At 40.6% G+C, this 16478-nt stretch overlaps 2 long non-coding RNA genes across 2 annotated transcripts in view; both read left to right on the top strand.

Moving 5' to 3' along the window:
• Positions 1 to 1427: 1427 nt before the first annotated feature.
• LOC123975378 lies at positions 1428 to 14270 on the top strand. The gene is made up of 3 exons (XR_006826043.1): positions 1428 to 1815; positions 5149 to 5352; positions 14174 to 14270. It is a non-coding gene; the product is annotated as an uncharacterized LOC123975378 (long non-coding RNA).
• Positions 14271 to 14296: 26 nt separating this feature from the next.
• Positions 14297 to 16478, top strand: part of LOC123975379 — a 24127-nt gene continuing 21945 nt past the window's right edge. Inside the window, exon 1 of the long non-coding RNA XR_006826044.1 lies at positions 14297 to 14334. This is a non-coding gene — a long non-coding RNA (uncharacterized LOC123975379). The remainder of the gene's footprint in view (positions 14335 to 16478) is intronic.

The following is a 16478-nucleotide window of genomic DNA, read 5'->3' as shown; positions in this document are numbered from 1 at the left end:
GGGCAGCGGGCCGTTTTGGGTGGGATTCTGTTTCCATGAACAGGATTAGGCTCTTATCAGTTCTTGGAGTTAAGATCAGAGTCTGTTTGGGCTGTTTCACAGCGGCTAATGCGATAGAATTTCACCCTAATTGTTTACCATGTCAGCCCCAGCAATTCAGCGTCAATTAAACAAAGACTAGTAAACAGACACATTCAGCTCAGTGACATGATGTTTAAACAGAGGGGAGTATATTATGGTCCTGTTACCAAGCATCCTTGGTTGGTGGCATCTTATGTGAAAAACAGAGGTGAAAAGTCTTAATTATGCCAATACAAAGGGTAGAAAACAGAAAACAGTAGACAAAGATTCCTATGGATCTTTGGTGACTGTTTCAAAAACATACAGGCTGTTGTAGCAATTGACAAATGCCACACAGGTTGATGTAGACTCCTTTTTAAGAAGGCTTAACTGCTAAGAGTTAGAAAAGAGTTCAAAACAATGTGAGAGAAAAAAACTATTCCTATTACACAGCATACAGGTGTGAAAGAATTAACTAATGATTCAAAAAACTAGACTGCATTTAGAAAAACATTAGTATTCACTCAACTGCTTAGTTTGTTGTCAGTGTTTGAGAGTAAGTTTAACAGGATGTGACACAGCTTCTGCACTTGTTATTTTCTTGTTCAGTGGAAATGTGCTGCAGTACCAGGAGCTATGAAGTGCCAGTGATAGAGGAAAGTTTATGTTCATCACATGATGCTCATATATAGCCTTCTCTGAGTTTAATAAATTTGCTGCTGCTGCACATTAGCCTACTACAATGTACATTGAGCTTCTTTATCTGACTCCATGATGGTCCAGCACTTGCATGAGTTTGTTATATGGATAAGTTCCTTATTAATTGATTTAATTTGCTGTTCAAATTTAATCATATGCCTTTGTTCTTACATTATAAAATGAGAAATAATAATAGTTACCTAGGGATTTGCAACCCATCACCAGTTGATTACAGATCATAGATGACCTTAACTTGGTGATTATAAAGCAAATATTAACAAAATGCTTCATTTTAATAAGATCTTGATCAGTTTGACGTTAGTTAATGCATATTTATATGAATTAAAGTCAGTTTAAAAGGGTGAACTGAAGAACTGCATTTACTACTACTACCACACAATTTTAAATGGCTTTACTTGAAGCGTAGTTTAGTGGTTTATCATCACCACAGTATCAGGCAGAGAGCGCCTGTAGGCACTCAGGGGGAGGGATTATTTCGTCCCGACAACGGTGAGATTTGATCAGGCGCACAAACAAAACATCATTGTCCTCACCTCAAATGTCACCGACAACACAGCGGTATCAGCGCTCGAGCTGTTTGGAGGCCTTGTTAAAATCCACCAAGTCGAAAATGTAGACTGTTCTTCCGTGCTACTGCTCGTGCTACTTTTATTAAAGCTAATCCATGTTTGTTTATTTTGCCTAATTACTGCCACAGGCCTTGTTATTTACAGCGCAGTCTTGGAGAATAACAAGCCTGGTTACAAGTTGACTCATGTGACGACTTTTATAACACTAGGCTGCATTACGCTACAATTGACTGTGGACATCCAAAACACATTTATTTTAAGGGCAGCGTCTGTCGGGAAACACAAGAAGCCCACAATTTAAGTTACTGTGTTATCTCCGTGCTTATTCTCAGAGGGACGACCTCGACACTGTCGATGCAAGTCTGCAGAACTTCCTGTCAACCACAAGATGGCGATCAGCGCCAACAAGCGATTGAGACCAAACTGAGTCTTTCACACAGGCAGCTCCACTTGTGCTTAAATTAAAGTAAGTAAATCAAATGTTTTTTTAAGGTAAAATCTTAAAGCCACTACACATCCATGTCGTAAGCTCACAGGTGGTTTCACTTTGCCTGATTAGCCCTCTCCTAATTGGTGTGTGGAAGAGTACAGATGTTGGGCTTCAGGGAAATCTCTCTCACTTCCCCTGATAGTTATAGTCTACATGTTAAGGCAAACCTTTACTTTTTTAATAGAGCATGCATTGTTGAGCTTGCTTAATTCTGCTATAGTTCCACCCAACTTCGACATGAAGAGAGGTTTTTAATCCACAAAGTAGCTTACATCTGAAACTGTCAGATTAGGGAGTGGAGGGAAGTACAATATAGCTCTCTGAAATGTGGTGGTGTAAGTAGAATATAGCATAAAATGGAAGTAGTCAAGTTAAGCATACCTGAAAATGTGCTTTGCATAATATATTTCACTTCTGTCAATGGGGAAACTTAAGGTTGCATGTCCTGTAGTGTGTACAACGAATGCATGAAGGAATAACACATGCATGTACTCCTCATTTCTAAGAGGACACAGTCAAATCAAAACTAAGTTCACAAATAGTTTTGTTCATTACACCTAAATATAAAATAAGTAGTTCTCTAAAAGCAGCCATTTCACGTTGAAGAAGTATGGAAGTGGAAGTTTGACATTCCAGTCTGTGTTTAATCTAACATACTCTTTTCTACAGTTTAAGCAGAGAATGAAAATAAATGCAATAAAAAATGTTTAGAGAACGAAGATATAAAGCACTTATTGACCAGGCTGTGGAAGAAACCAATCGAAAAGATAGGAAAGAATTATTGAAGACTTCCCCTAAACCTGTTGAAAACAGAACAACATTTGTGTCAGAATATTGTACCATCTCTAGACAAGTTAAACAGATCATAAATAAGCATTGGAGTATCTTAGAATGTGACCCAAATTTTAACCATTTAGCACTGTCTAGACCTCGTTTTTGCTTCAGGAGGGACAGAAATGTCAGAGATTTTGTTGTCAGTTCCATGTATAGAGAACCTACACAAACTAATTGACTTTCACTACAGCTTTATGGGAACTAGAGGTGTGGCAAATGTGCACATTGTTCAAACACATTTGACACAAAAACTTTTAATCACCCACATTCAGGCAAGAAATATAACATAAAAGAATTCATTAAATGTCTGTCTACCCATGTTGTGTATGATTTGAAATGTCCATGTGACTTTATGAATGTGGGCCAAACTAAATGAAATCACAAAATTGAGAGTGGCAGAGGATAAGGCTGCCATTAGAAATGGGAACATGGATTATGCCATTGCTAGACATTATAAAGAGAAAAACCATGGGCTGGCTACTTGCCTTAAATTTATTGGCAGTGAAAGAGTGAGTCCTAATCCAAGAGGGTAACCTGATTAACCAACTTTTAAGCAGGGAAGCTTTTTGGATTCATGAATTGAACACGATTGAGCCTCATGGACTTAATGAGACACTAGATTTGAGCTCATTCCAGTGATGTCTATTATTATGTCTTTCTAAGCTATTTGCCTTAAGACACTTACGAGTTCCTGTAATGTTGTAATTCTTATGACTTATGTATGTTTAATATACATATTTATATATATGTTTGGATAATAATTACATTCTTGCTGTTTGTATTATAATATTTTGTATAAGATGTTGATTGTATAGATGTATATACACGAGAAAAATGTCAGAAAAAATGGAATGTACTGGTCACATGACCTACACAGGGTCCACTTAGCACACCTGTGAGTGTGAGTGCTCACTGTGAGAGCCTGAAGAAGCAATAGGCGAAACACGTTGCTCACAATAAAGGTAGTAAAGTTAAAAAATAAATACATAACAAAATGCTCACAATAAAGGTAGTAAAGTTAGATCACTGTGCCATAGTTTGTTTTTTGACTTTTAATAAAAATTTAGTAGTAATGCAATAATGCCAGCAAAATCAGACATCCTACAACAATCATTTCATTGTCATTTTACAGCTTTTGTGTCAGCCAAAGTGCAGTCTCTATGAAGCAGTAGGCCCTGGTAGACGTGCCTGTGTGTTAATTTAATTTACTGAAAGTTTAAAATGTTCTCCTAAAATCAGCATGCTGTGTGTAGGTCTATAATCTTTCTACTCTGAATATTGTTTTTGATATGACAGCAATAAGGTATGTTAAACTTACAGCAGGACAAAATATTCTTTTATAGTGAGCAGGGTCATCTTTAGCAATATTGACAAACCCACTGCTTGAGCCTAGTAGTTTTATGTCTAGTGCTTCCTCCCCCCTCACTATTATGCATACAACTGCATCATTAGCTAGTGTCAATGTACTTGTAGACCTCTAGACAGTGGGTTGAATTCTTCTCTAAGTTTCCAGCCTCAAGGCAGTCTGACTGCTTGCAGATGAAGCAATTTAGCCAATTTTCACCACTTCTTCCCTTCGAAATAAAACAGCTGAAGTGATTGTAAAGCAATCCGAGTGAGATCTACACATTAGCAAAGCTGCACAGTGCACAGTTAAGGCAGCAGACACGTGACATAAGCTATGTGCCTGGGGTGTGAGGTGACCCTGGCTGACGCTGTTCTGTCTCTGGTGTCTGACTGTCCTGACTGCATACAGCCCTGCAAGCTGGGTTAGCGAAATACAGCCAACACTGTTCACTTCATCGGCTTTAAACAGCTTTTGATGCTATAGTGACAATATTAATGTACGTACACTGAATCAAAGGCTTACAGCCATTAGCTCTTAGCTGATAATTTACCTTCCTCTTCCGCTGACCTATTCATCATTATGAAATATTGTTCATTATCAATTATTTTGTCAATCAAAATTACGTTTTACCAAATGTAATTATTCCCAAAATTGTTGCAAAACTGACATTTTTGTTTAAAATGTAGGAAAGAATATCACTCTGCTTTTCAAACAGGACATCCTCATCATAATCTTCCCAAAACAAAGCTGTTTGAACACCTGAACCTTTCCATAAGTTTGGTTGCTTAATTATTTCCAATATTTGTTTTGCTTTTATCTTAACTTCTGATTGTTATGCTTGTATCTACATTTTCTCTGCTTCTGCAACAACCTAACCATAGGGTTTGTAACAGAACAGCTTAGACCTAATCTAAAATAAAAGCTTCAGTATTTGGCTTTAAGCCTCCTACTTAGCATGTTTGTCTCTGTGTTCATGGCTACCATGGGGCTGATTTCCAATTTATTTCACTAAGGTTTGACTTGAATGAAAAGTTGTGGTTTCTTTCATTCTGGCAGGTTTGTGTTCACATTCCTTGGAAACCAAATATTACCCTTCCATCCTTGTCTCTGTCTCTGCTTCTCTGCAGACGGACTCCTGAAAAGCTGTTTACTCTGGGTTAACCATACGGCGATCCATGTGAGAAATCATTCTTCTCTCGGTGGACTCTGTGGTTAATAAGTTATCTGAGGACAAAGAGCTGACAAGCTCACCACCTCAAACCGAGCGATGGCCTTCCTTCCTTTGGCCCAGGTCACCGGGGTTATCTGTGACAGGGGAACAATAGGAAGTGGTAAGACCAATCGCATCGTAACACTGTCACTCACCTCCTGCATGCCTCCACACAACTCTGCAGAGTCCTCACATGTAATACACCCAGGCTCCTGTGCTGTCACCACTTTAGCCGGTGTGTCACATAGCATGAAACAGCCCTTTGACCTCTCATTTATTACTACTGCCTCTGTCAGAGGCTGACAACAATCAAGGCCTGGTCTGAATGTCTCCAGTGGAGTCCAGAACACATGGCCCACCAACAGACATGAAAAATTACTAGAAGTGACTAGTTCCTGGCAGAACTATGACTGAAATGAAAAGAAAATCAAAGCATCTGCACACCTATTCCCATTCCTTTTCATATTCAATCACAATCATGAATATCTGTTTTACTGAAAACAGCAGATCACAAAGTAAGTGCAAGATGTGTACTTGAGTACAATTTTGAGGCACATCCTTGAGTGTTCATATGTCAGTGTTTACAGCTTGTTTCCCCTTCCCTCAAATGGCTAGACATTTGCCTTAATTAATTATCATAATAATTCATTAATGCAGATAATATAACACTTTTATAATAAAAGTGAGTGTATTACATTTTTTGTACATTACATTACATGTTTTACATTGTTGTTTTGCTACTAGTAAAGGATCTGAATACTTATTTTGCCATTAAATGACAGAATTGTACTGTATACAGAGTATTGTGTGGACATAATGTTTCTAAAGTAATCATTGATAGCTGTATACAATAATGTAAATTTGTATGAAGGCATTAAAATAATGATATAGAAATACATAGACCAAACTGTGCAGCCAACTTTGTTAAGCTTTAACACTTACTATTGTAGACAGATATGGATGACATTTTGGAAATGTTTCATCTGAAATCTAAACCTCAAATATGCTGCCAAAGAACTGAAGTTACCCGTTTATATTCTCTGGTTTTAAAATTAGTTAAATAAAATTTTTGAGGAGCCAGTTTAGCATCCAGAGAGCCAAACCTGAGCAATGGACTCATAAGTAGCACCGCGCCCCTTGTAAAAGTGTTATCTTTAGGTCTGGGCTGTAACATGATCATGAAGCCGGCAACCCCCCCGTGCGTCCTGCACAGGTTGCAACCTTGTCAAAACTAGCCTGTAAATCACAGCTGGAGTGCACAGCCCTGCAGTGCACACCCTCAGGCCTGGAGTCTACACAGAACAAGCCTGAGTCAAATGTCTGCGTGTGCTGTGCCCTGGCTGCCCTCTGGGTCTGACTCAGCCAGCTGGTGAGAGTGGGCGTTTTGCTACTGAGGGCATAGGCCGTCCCTTGCGTATCTTCAGTCTGAGCATCCAAGCAGCTCTGGGCGGATTGAGTGAGAGAGGGCACATGCCCCTCCCTCTGCAGTAAAAACACATCCACTCCACAACCTATTTGTGGTTATACAAATGGGTTGTACAGCCACATATTTCCTCCTCCAAATCTTCCGTTTTGTTTGCTTCCTGTTGATGTGGATCACCCACCGTGTTAAAACGACTCTTCCCTGAAACCACTCAATGCACAAGGTTATCAATGGCTGACAACAGAGCCTCAACGGTGAGGTAAACTGTAGAGCCTACCTCCCTGGTTTGTTTAACCGCAGCTGGTTGTTTGTGCCCTGACATTTGTTAATGATGCATCGCTTCGAAGCTGAATGGCACATTCTTGCGCTGACACTTCAGATGTTTTAAACTCTTTTGCCATTGAGGTCCAGAAGACTGTGGATCAAGTAGGACTGAAAGGCAGCTATATTAACACAACCAGTCAGTCAATGCTGGCCTTTGCCGCCTGAGAGTGTGGAAGAATTTGCATTGAGGCCGCACCATTCACGCTACAATACGGCAGGTCCCTGACAAGTGCTCCAGAGCTCGTCTGGGTCTCAGGGAGTGCAGCTTTCCAAGGAAAGAGACTCTTCACTTGTATGATGCCAGAGGCCAAATAGAAAGCTTAAGTAACAAGCAGCAAGTTGAAGCTTATTTGCTTGGTAGTTGCCATAACAGAAAGGGTAATAAGTACTATTGGCTGACGTGTTCCCCCTGCTTAATGAGGCACAACAAAAGCAGACGGTCAGAGGTCAGCATTACCAATGCAGTCAGCTCCTAAAACATCTCAGAGCTACAACCCTTTCACACTGCAGAATAATCAACTCTGACTGTCGGGACTGTATGCCTGAATGATCAGAATGTGTGTAGTCACGCTCATGCTGCATTCTCACAATGTTTGCAGAATGGGAAGAACAGTAAAACTTCCTTAATATCTCAGTCTCCGACTGAGTCGGAGACTGACGTTAACGGTTTTTCCCACTCGACTATGATTTGAAAGGCGTAATGAGAAAGCAGTGTTGCAATTAACACAGAAATTATCTACTGGGATCAAGCCATTCATTGAATATTAAGATGAGATAATGCCTCTTATCACAATCATATTTGAGAGAATGTTAAGCATATATTCATGTTCGCATGTACATTTGATAAATATATAGTCTAGGAGAGGGGTTCTTAACCTTTCTGGCAGTCTGACCCCTTTCTGAAGTTGAAAATATTTCGCGACCCCGAGGTTAAGAACAACTGGTCTAGGATATTTTTCTGATATTAGGCTTAATAGTAGATGAGCATTGGAAGTGGGTTGGAAGTGAAGCAGGGTTACCGGGTTTACTTAATATTAAATGAAAAGCTTGCGTTAATAATCTGGGGGCTTGGAGATGGAAGACGTGGCTATTTGCAAGGCAGGTAAAATCTAACAAAGAGATGCTTATTAAAAGTATTAGACTAAAAGTCAGGATAACTCGGTCTTTGCTACCATTCTTTTTTAAGTTTTCTTTAGCAAGTGCCCTAACTTTATGGAAGTGCAATAATAAGTCACAGGAGTTTCCCTTAAAAGTACAGTCCCAAGTTTTTTGTATTTTTAAACAAACCCAATGCAGAAGAACATTTAGTAAAAGTCTTTTCAAGTTAATTTACTAGTAGAAATTACACGACACAACTTGTCTTTGTTTATCTCTGTCAATTTAAACTGTATATTCCAGTTTTCCAACAGCTAATGAAGGAATGGCTTTGAATTTGGTCAATATCAGTCTGTATTTCATTTAAATGACGATGAAATTGTTTTTTTTTAACAATGTTGTTAAATTAAAATTTAGAGAAACATGCAATCAATGAACATTTCTGAGGCTTTAGATGGCATATCTATTCTATCAAACATACATATGGAAGATGTTAGAAACATACAGTATATCATACACACGTCATACATTGCACTACATCATTACACACCAGCTGGGATTGAAAGCCAGGAGTTTTTTGCTTTGAGGAAATTATGCTAATCACTGACCCACCACACTGCACAATTGAAGTTAGAACATACAAAAAAAAAATCTGAATCTAAATCTGAGTTGTAACGCTTCACTTGATATCAGTGATTTCCTGCAACACTGAGGAAGCGCCAGGAGAAAGAAACACCTGCCAACATTTGGCCGTGCTGCTGGTGATGATGATGTCATTTCTCTCCCTGGGTTCACTGTAAGTTCTCGCCTAATCTTGTACGATTCTTAAACCACAGTGGACTGTAACAGTGTTGTAATACTGGCCCGACGCCCATGCAGGCAAAACTTTCTGGTCTCCTGTTCTTCAGCAATCTGTAATCTTACATGTATGTGTTGTCCCCGTTGGATCCAGACTAAAATTTTTTTTCACTCTCCATTATTTCATCATGAAACCAATGACCAGTTCTGTCATTTATGCCAGGTTGTATATTTTTTCACCACAAACAGTTTCACTTTGAATAATGTCGCCTACATTATGTTTCTAGGAATGATTACATTGGGAAAACCCACAAAGGGCCTTGAGGGTCAAAATGCCACTGTGTGGCCACTTTTGACTCAAAAAGATGGGGTGATGGTTAGTTGGAAGAAAAGGGCTAACAAAGACCATATACTTGAGCAACTCTGTGTACTTCACAATTTTAATCAAACTACACAGAACAGGGCATGCTGGGAGAGAGCCTACCCCCACTGTAGCCTGGGAAAATGCCAGCTTGTCTTGAGAACTTCCAAACAATCATTCCTTTCCCTCCTCTACGCTCTCAGAGCTCCCACTGTGTTGTAATATAACCTTAGAAGGGGGTACCAGGGCTGTGAGAGGTTAGTGCTGTCAGTGGGTACATTATAGTAGAAGCTGCAGGACTGCCACACGATATTACTAAATACTAGCTGTCGCTTTGAGGTTGCTGAGGTGAACTGCTCGGTTTTGGCAGGTGGGGAGTCGGGTGGGGCTCGGGCTTTCACAGTAGGTTCTGGTTGATTAAAAGTGTTTCAGCACAGTGGTGACCGGTGGTACCCAACTGCTTGCCATGAGGAAACACACAGCATCATATATTACAATGATCGGTTGGGGCTTGTGAGTGTTCCCACAACAATCAGAACATGAGAAGCAGAGCATGTGGAGAGATTTAAAGGGGTGAGGTCTTTTTAATATCGTCCCACTGAAAGGATAGAATCAGTCTCTTTCAGCTTTCAGTGGGTTTGTGAGCTCAAAACTCGGTTACTGCAAATACTCAGTTTAAAGTAATAGTTCAGTTAAGGCATCTACATATTTTATATTTTTATAGCTGATGTCTGGCAGGGTGTGTGGGTGTGTTTTGACATGTGATGTATGCTCTTTCTCAATTGGGATACTTCTGTTAGTACACTAATATGTAGTACACTGTGTACACTATGTACTTACTTGTGTAGTACCTGAATTTCTACAGGTTAGTGTTGTCTCAAATCAAACATGGCCATTGTGCACTCACCGGAAATCCCAATCGCAACATTTGACCTCTTGTTCTTGTTCTTCTTGTTCTTCTTTTTAATTGTAACCGGGCAGGTCATTATCGCCAACGTTTGACCAAATTTTATTTTGACCAAAATATTTCAATTCAATTTTATTAAAATTAATAAAAATGAACATACTTTTACTTGCTTGTGTGTGCAATCGCAGCTGATGCATCTCGGCTGCCATTTTCACAAATTTGAAAACAGGTTGGTGGTCCCTCCTGTTCCGCTACGTAGACTGTTGAGGGTGAGAAGTGTCCATCATTCCTCACTCAACCATATGATTGTCTTGTTACATAATCTGGGTTTTGAAGAACATGAACTGCATCAGAGACTCTCTTTCTTGTAAGATACTGTTCGTAGAGGTGGTAGGAGTTTTTTGTGTTTAGACAGACTTTAGCACTGCATGAAAAACACAACACAGAGGGCAAACAAATGTCATTTGGTAAAACTAGCTCAGCTTTTACCGCAATGTCAGTGTCATCCAGCAACGCACTACGATTTGACAAATCATACACTTGCATGTGTTTGTTACTGGTAGATTACTTTGTAAACTGGAAGGTGTGATCTGCTTTACGAAGGATGAATTAATCTCACCATTATTTCTTTAGTTGTAAAATCCTTCCAAACATTATTATAAACCACGATGCAGTGGTCACACAACTGTACCTCAAACTGGCCTTCCTGGATCATATTTCATCATCTCAATGGTATCTGGTGCAACACACCAGAAAACACAGCCCCTTGCGGGTTTTTTAACACAGTGCTGTGTTTGGTCTGATTGCTCATTCATTTTCAGAATGCAACCAAGCGAACACTTTGAGCTTGTACTTAAGCAAAAAGGCATGCTGTTGTTAAATTTGAATTTGAATTTCTGCAAATACACAATTTTTCTATTTGCAGAGATGATCTAATATTGAAAAAGGGACGTGTAAACTCAATCCTGTTGGAGAGCAGTTTAGAAGACCTTTGCTTTCACTTGCCCCCACCACTCAACTCCTTCCTGATTTCACCTCAGGCCGGAACGTCGCTTTTAGTCCTGCTGCTTCACCTTCTCTTATATGACCACCCTCATCCCCCTGCTGTGGGCCGACCTGCCATGTAAAGAACTGTTTCCATAGAAAAGAGGGCTCCACAGGTAAAAGCAGCCTGAGGACAATCTCCCCTGCTGGGCAGAGTGCTCACACACTCTGCCTTTTCTATGACGGCAGCTAACATCCTTCTTTTAGAGTCACATATGCAAGCGAGCCGACATGCTCGCATACATGCTAGAAAGGAGAATACAACCTGTTGATTGTTATGTTTATGAATGCCTCTAATGTTTTTTGTTTGCTCTCTCTGCATGAGCTCTTGGGTCAAACACCTGCTACCATAAGCCTTGTCATCATGGCCGATAAGAAGAATCCATGCAAGTAAAAAATGCGCAATAGAAAGTATGTTTTAGAGTACCATGTTGTTTTGCTTGGTGTTCTTGTTCTCTGTCCCCGTGCCCTCAGCCACTGCACAACAAAGTCAGGTTGGGCAAAGGGACAGAGGCAAGAATCAGATATAGACAGCCACGCACTCAGGCACTTCCTGCTGCGTCTTGCTTTCAGTCTGGAGCTATTTCAGAGGTTATTGATGTGTCTGCCAACTGGGAGCTTTCTAAACAACTACCCTGCTGCAACAGGTTACAAGTCCAGCTTCCCGCTCATTAGGCTCTAATTGATTGTAATCTGGCCTTTGAGAAGTACTGGCCCACTATGGGGTTGTTCTGCACATGTGAGCGCCCCCACTGTCCCTTCTACTTGTCCACCTCACTCACCAGCAGGTTCTGGAGTACAGACACAATTGGCCTTCTCAGATGGAATCATTAAAGCGGGTGGGATAGCATGAGCTCTTTCATACATCAGGCCTCTGTGGACCAGCTTGAGACCAGGGACAGTGGCCGCTCTGCCTGCCCAGTGGGAGAGCCCCATCCTGGGCAGGCTATTGTTGGCCTCACCCCTCGACTGGCTGCCTGTGGTTCTGGCTGCATTGGCTTGATTTGTATGCCTGGTCTAAAGACAGCCATGCAGGGGAGCTGGGTCAATATTGGTTTTGAGAGCTGGAGGAAAAATGTCAAAATGTTAAATTCTATTGACTTCCCCCCACTGTTATTTGTTTCTGTGGCCAAAGGCCTAGTGGGCCATTAGTGTAAACAGGGCTTTGTCTTAGGGCTCAGCTTCCAGCAGGAGGCTCACAGAACAAAACCCAGAGATAGAGGGTCTAGTCTGGCTTAAAAATGGCTGAGCTGTGGGGCTGAAGAGAGACCTTAAAATGACAAAGACAGAGATACAGAAAACAAACTGTTTTGATCCCCTCTGACACTTTTGAAGTACGCCTGCCATCTTTGTAAATGATCGATAAGTGCTTTTTGGCATTTGGAAAGATCTGCAAAAATGAGTGAGTTGCTTCGTCAAATGTAAATACTAAGAGAATACAAACAGAATAATATGACACATTGTATGGTCCGACTGAATATTTTTCAGAAGGTCGTTAATGCTGTACCATATCATTTTCTGCAAGGATGTCATATGCTTTTCAGTATCATATGTATGTAGTGACTTTTCCATTGTGTCTTTGTTTGGAGGCTCATTGGGTAAAAGTGAACAGCAGCTGTTTTATAGCGGTACATCCCTCTTCCTTTTGCCCTCGGCTCTCTCCTGTCTCTTTCAGCCCTCTAGGAATATGGGATTCTTTTTTAAATCACTTCCATTAACATGGAGCCATAAAACCGTTCTCCCCGAGTGTTTTCACACCCTTGTCCTCTTTGCTTTCTCCTTTGGTGCTCACTGCTTTCTTTTACCTATTTCCCCCTGACTTTATTAGGTGGCATGCTTTTGTGCTGCTGCAACAAGTCACTTCCTCCATAGGCAGACAGGGAGGGAACATGGAAATACTGTGGAAAAGGCACATAAAAGCTTGAAGGGGCAACTCTGTTAATGAAAACTGTAAACTCTTTTTTTGAATGTACAGATGTACTTCTATTTTTTTTTTTTTTTTTAACATCTAATTGCCTTTGTATATTCAGTTCTATCACTGCTAATGGATTACTTAGCATGAGTCATGCTGGAAACAATACGTGTGTGAACTCACACATCGCTGCAAGGTGACACGTCTCATTTGGCACAAGGGGACCAACAAAGGTTGCGAAAGCCACCTATTTACTGGCACTTCTTTCTAAACTGTGCTGTAAAGTGGTCTAACAAAGTTTACTTAGCTCCCCTACTTCTTCAGCAAAAAACATTTTCATTGCTTGCTATGTCTTTGAATCTTCCTCTGCCTCAATGTTGGTCTGATGATGTTTGATAGGCACAGACACGCTATTGCCAAAAAGAAGACCATACACAGTGTATGTGTGTGTTGTTGTTATGTACAAAAGCATTTGTTGTAGACAGTTCAGTAGGTTTATTGAATCTCTGGAGACCTTGGCGGCCTACTGGACAGGAGCAGACCTGTTCTGCTACTGCAGCAGACAATAAAACCAGTCAGACTGTCCTGTCCAGTCTGGAACACTGCCCAAACCAGCTGGATTTGAATTCGAGCATAACACAGCTCACTCCATGCAGGGTCAGTTAAATAAGAGCTCTGGCCTCTCATTACCTAGCACAAGATGTTCCTGAAGGTGAAGTGTTGCAGGTTACAAGCTTTGAGAAAGGTTTACTGCGAGGTTATTAGGTTTGAGAAAACATGTCAAGGAATCAGCATGACTTGCAAAGTAATTGGGGTGTATGTGAAGTTGGTGTAAACAGTAGTAATGAAGTTTAACTTTGAAGGATGCCACTTTTCTATGCAGAAGGAAAATATCGTACAAAGTATAAAGATGACATGATCTTGACATATGTTATATTGAAACAACCATGTGGTCCAAACTTTAGCAATGGACAAAAATAAGATGTCTTGCAAAAGTCTACAACTTTGATACAACACAGTACACTTGTTTTTCTGAAGACGTACATCAGTACATCAGTATGTTCTTTTTCTTCTTCAGTGACCCATGGAATTTGTTTGGTCTACTAAGTGTTCTGCATGACACTGGACAGACCCTCCCTCTCCACCCGGGACTTCACAGACACTCCGTGGGTGAGCCTGTTTGACTCAGGAGGACAAAAAGCTACAGTACAAGCAGCGAGAAAAGCATCTGTCACCACTGTGAGTATGCGCACGTGACAGTTGTAAAAAGGGTGGCTCATGCGGTCAGGGCACAGATCTCACCCTACATACGCCAACAAACAACCCACAATTCCCTTCAGTAGGGTTGACTTTCCATGAGCATATTTGCCCAGCATTTTGCCAACCGCTTCTGGTGAGAGAGACAGCAAACATGTCCCTATCCACTGTGGACCTCCTGTAAACCAAAGACTGAAAAACGCATAACAAAAGGAGGGGAAAAGAGCATTCAGAAAGATAAAGAAAAGTAGGTTGAAGTTTGAAAGCATGGAAGTTGAAAAAGAAAGAATAAATAGACTGTTTCTCCACTGATACTGATACCAGTGGCGTACCCACTTACAGCTGAAGAGTAAAATAGCACAAACACAAATAGGAAGAACAGTAATCCAAACATTTCTAGTTATTGAAAGATCTTTTGTTTATGAGCAAGAAAAACTGAGTTGTGTCCAAATGATGATCAATGTGGGTTTGTAGCTCCTTCCCTTCCTGTGGTTTCTCTGTGGACACACTTCAGTACAGTCAAAGGAGTCAAAAGCCAGCAGGCATGCGGGATGAAGTCGTGGCCCACTGCGAGTCTTGCCCTGGGGAAGTGTTGGACAAAACCCACCTCTAACACCTGACACCTCACTGTGAATGATCCTCTAAAGAGTGCACATCCTCCTCACCCAGGCCAAATCAACTGAGCCATTTACACACTCAACTCTGAGATGATTTAATGGGTTTGCCTTTCCTTGTTTTGCTATCCTTGTGTGAGCTATATTGAGTATCGTATCTTCAAATTGTAGGCTTTTTTATGAAGCTAGGTCATTTCACTGTAACTCACTTGAAGCTATTTCAGATTTGCGTTCACGGTTCAAGGTCAGATTTAGGCTAGATTCAACTGAGAGTAGGACTTATGAGTTTAAGCCTTAAGGTAATGTATGATGGTCCTCATACTCATAGTATGTTCTTGCTGAATTTGAGGCTTATTACACATCTTGTGGTCTTGGATTCACAAGTTGAATTTATAGTTTCCAACACATAAAAAGAGAATGAAAACTTTTTTTTTACATTTACATCAAGAAAAGGAAATTAGTCCATTACGGGATGACATTAGTCACTTGGAAACTCAAGCTACGTTTGTCATCCAACAAAATGACATCATGAGAAAGCACCTGCTTGTAGGACACAAAACACACTGCGTGCCCAGGAAACAGCTGCCCATCTATTGTTGTCTGGAGTTTTGGTTTATGGACAACATGAACCTCTCAACAATGCCAAGTCCCTGCAGATGACAATGGTCTAAGTAAGAGGCAGAGTGAAGGGCATGCAGTGTTAAATGAAGTGCAATGTCAGCCTTTTACTTGTTTTTATTGGGCAGTCAGGAGGATGGTGCAGCTCTGTTGGGGGCTGCAGTAAAAGAGGAGGGAGGATTCTTTCACACTTAGGTGTCTATCCTGTTATCAGACCCACTCACAAGGATGGAAGTGTCCAGCAGTGGCAGTAACAGGGTCTGTGCACGCACGGCTTGTATCCCTGTGATGCTTCTCTGAGTGGGCACTGAGCAGTAGTTGGGATGCAGAGAGTTTTAAAATTTCTTCTGGTAGAGCTTCATCACCCACTAAAGAAGACAAGTTAACCTGGGAAATAGGAGTCAGTTTGGATATTCTGATAAATGTCAAGTGTGGAATCCAACATTTTTCCTATGAAAGTGGTTATACCAACTGTGTTTATATACTGGTATATACTAATATGCAGTTTGCAACAAGAAAACACAACACCAACAGGACTACATTTTTATAAAAGTAAGGAAACTTCCTTTTCCTGTAATATCTGCTTGCTATCAAACAATGTTTAAACCTTTGAATGGTTGAGTTTAGGCCCTCACAGCATTTGGTTAAGGTGAAGGAAAGAGCAAGGTATTTGTTTGATATTGAAAAAGTCCACAGTGACATGAGACACAACGTGTTTATTGACTGAAACTATGATATTTCCCTAACTATAACCAAACTGATTTTGTTGTCTAAACGTAACCACAAGTTGTATTCAGGATGCAAACCCTGGTGTCTGTTGTCAGAGTCTTGTGCTTTGTACGCCCACCATCCTCCAAGACCACTTCCCTACGAATTCTATACTTTACATAAATG

The sequence above is a fragment of the Micropterus dolomieu genome, linkage group LG08, assembly GCF_021292245.1.
Source record: "Micropterus dolomieu isolate WLL.071019.BEF.003 ecotype Adirondacks linkage group LG08, ASM2129224v1, whole genome shotgun sequence".
Classification (NCBI taxonomy): Eukaryota; Metazoa; Chordata; class Actinopteri; order Centrarchiformes; family Centrarchidae; genus Micropterus; species Micropterus dolomieu.
Note: the sequence above shows the minus strand (reverse complement) of the source record. Positions and strands in the feature narration are given on the sequence as shown.